Source organism: Egretta garzetta, unplaced genomic scaffold (genome assembly GCF_000687185.1).
Source record: "Egretta garzetta isolate BGI_Z169 unplaced genomic scaffold, ASM68718v1 scaffold1379, whole genome shotgun sequence".
Taxonomy (NCBI): domain Eukaryota; kingdom Metazoa; phylum Chordata; class Aves; order Pelecaniformes; family Ardeidae; genus Egretta; species Egretta garzetta.
In genome coordinates, this window is record NW_009260707.1 from 4911 (window position 1) to 7774 (window position 2864).

The window sequence follows — 2864 nt, forward strand, 5'->3', positions numbered from 1 at the left end:
CAAAAAGCCCCCCCCCCCCCCCCAAAAGGGGCTCATCTGGGATTTGAACCCACGACCTGTTGCACCCAAAGCAAGAGTCATACCCCTAGACCAAGAAGCCAGGCAAGTGTGGTGTTTCTCTTCCTTGCCCACTGGCCTTCCTACAGCTCTGCACATCACCCTACATCTTATTGCAGCATCCCCCTGTGATGGGGAGTTCTAGAATCCCCCATGAAGGTGGGGGGGGAGGGGGGAATCACCCTCCTCCTGCCTATTTTTGGCCAATTTTTCTGCCCCCCCAAACCCCATCTCCAGCTTTTCACATGGCCCAAAGGTGGCAGAGCAGCTGGGAAGGGTTTGCTGCTGGGAGAAGGGATGAGGCTGCGCTTCTGCCTCGCGTGTGCCAGATGCTCCTGCAGCCCCTTCCCCATGGAGTCACCCAAAATCTCCAATTCCACCAGCAGCAGAGGCCAACGCCCCCCCTCCTTATTCAGCAGCAGCTCCCCAAACACAGCCCAGGAACCCCTCCAGCTCCTTGAAGAACATCTTCATAGCAAAGCTGCGAAAAATATTCCCTTTTACGGAGAAACACCCTCACACCCCACCAAGGCCCCAGTGAGATTTGAACTCACGACCCCTGGTTTACAAGACCAGTGCTCTAACCCCTGAGCTACGGAGCCACAAAAAAAGAAAAAATCACTCTTTTTTTTCCCCTTTTCACCCAAAAGCCCAGCACCAACGGTATTTCCAGGTGATGAAGGCAACTGTGGACCCTCAAAGTGATGCATCCAAGGGCAAATTCACGATTCCTCGTCCTCCATTTTTTATTTCTGTGGCAGCCGCTGTGAAGTTGGGCTGGAGGAAAAGGTGGTTTTTGCAAGAAAAACATCGTAAGCTGCCATTTTCGTGGCTCTGCCTTCATCCTTGGCTCCAGGACGGAGCCTTGGGAAGACACCGAGTTTTAAGGAGTCTTGGAAGACAAAGCAGAGCTGCACGCTGATGCTCCTCTAGGGCCAGGTGGGCAAATGTCTCCTCTCGACCCCTGATGTCTTTTTCCCAGGTTTATTTGGAGGGTTTGGGATGGGATGGAGACGGGGATGGGAATGGGGGTGGGGATAGAGATTGGGATAAGAATGGGGATGGAGATGGGAATGGGATGGAGATGGGTATGGAGATGGGAATGGGGATGGGATGGAGATTGGGATAAGAATAGGGCTGGGATGGGAACGGGGCTGGGATGGAGATTGGGATGGGAATGGGGATGGGAATAGAATAGAGATTAGGATAAGGATGGGGATAGTAATAGGGCTGGGAATGGAATGGAGATTGGGATAAGGATGGAGGTGGGATGAAGCTGGGGCTGGGGGATGAAGATGAGGAAGGAGCCAGCCAGCAGAGCAAGGCACCAGCAGCACCACCGCCAGGGTAGCGTGGCCGAGCGGTCTAAGGCGCTGGATTAAGGCTCCAGTCTCTTCGGGGGCGTGGGTTCGAATCCCACCGCTGCCAGGAAAGGTGTTTTTTTTTTTTCCTCTTTTTTTTCTCTCCATCTTTCCCCTTCATCACCCCATTATTCCCCTGTCCCTTCCCCTCCTCCCCCAAAGAGCATTTCAAATCCAGGCACTCATTGGCCGCCTGCTTCCCCTACTCCTCCTCATCCTCGTTCGTACCCATCATCTTTGTGGGGGAAAAAAAAAAACCACAAAGCAGCCTTTTGGTCAAAAATTGGGGGGTTGAGAGGGTTGGGGGTTTTTTTGTACAGGTCGAATCGTTTTTTGGTCGCCAGGGAGGGGGACGAAGAAGAGGAAAAAAAAAGAAAAGAAGAAAGAAAAAAAGGGGGAGGGGGGGAAAAAAAGGAGAAAGAACAAGGCTGTTTCTGCCTGGTCTCGAACCAGGGACCTTTCGCGTGTTAGGCGAACGTGATAACCACTACACTACAGAAACCCACCTGTGGACTGCTGCCCACCCTACTACACATCAACACCCACCGAGGGGACTGAGGTGGAGTTTTTACCTCTTTTTCCCTATGTGTTTCCCCCTCATTGGATGTTTTCGGAGGGAAAAATACGACGTGAAGCTCCCGCGCACACACAACGCAGGTTGGGCACAGACGAGTGACACGTGGGCCCCAAGGCAAGGTGCTCTACATCACTCGGTGCAGAAAGAAAAGGGGGAAAAAATTAATTTCTGCCACTCAGGATGTGAAATCAGCAGCCAAAAAGACCCGCAGGAGCTGGCAGAGCTGGGGAACTCCCTGCTGCAAGGGTGTCCTCTCCAAGCAAGTGAAGGAAAAGAAGGGGATCAGGAGGACCCAGCATGGATTCACCAAGGGGAACTCATGCCTGACCAATGTGATGGCCTTCTACGACAGCATGACCGGCTGGATGGGTGAGGGGAGAGCAGCGGTTGGTGTCTACCTTGACGTCAGCAAGGCTTTGGACACTGTCTCCCATAACATCCCCGTAGGGAAGCTCAGGAAGTGTGGGTTGGATGAGTGGACAGTGAGGTGGATTGGGAACTGGCTGCAGGGCAGGGCTCAGAGGGTTGGGATCAGCGGGGCAGGCTCTGGTTGGAGGCCAGTAGCGAGTGGAGTTCCCCAGGGCTCAGTACTCATCCCAGCCTTGTTCAACTCATTCATCAAAGACCTGGGCGAGGGGGCAGAGCGGACCCTCAGCAAGTTTGCTGATGACACCAAACTGGGAGGAGTGGCTGATCCACTGGGAGGCTGCGCCGCAATCCAGCAGGACCTGGGCAGGCTGGAGAGTTGGGCGGAGAGGAACCCGATGACGTTCAACAAGGGCCAAATGTCGAGTGCTGGCCCTGGGGAGGTTGAACCCCAGGCACCAGGACAGACTGGGGGCTGACCTGCTGGGAAGCCGCTCTGCCCC

The 2864-nt window shown here is 54.3% G+C and overlaps 3 non-coding genes across 3 annotated transcripts; 1 reads left to right on the top strand and 2 right to left on the bottom strand.

Annotated features, from left to right (window-relative positions):
- Nucleotides 1-586: 586 nt before the first annotated feature.
- On the bottom strand, nt 587-659 carry TRNAT-UGU. Its single transcript has one exon. It is a non-coding gene; the product is annotated as a tRNA-Thr (tRNA).
- Nucleotides 660-1403: 744 nt separating this feature from the next.
- On the top strand, nt 1404-1485 carry TRNAL-AAG. Its single transcript has one exon. It is a non-coding gene; the product is annotated as a tRNA-Leu (tRNA).
- Nucleotides 1486-1847: 362 nt separating this feature from the next.
- On the bottom strand, nt 1848-1920 carry TRNAV-AAC. The gene has a single exon. It is a non-coding gene; the product is annotated as a tRNA-Val (tRNA).
- Nucleotides 1921-2864: the final 944 nt, after the last annotated feature.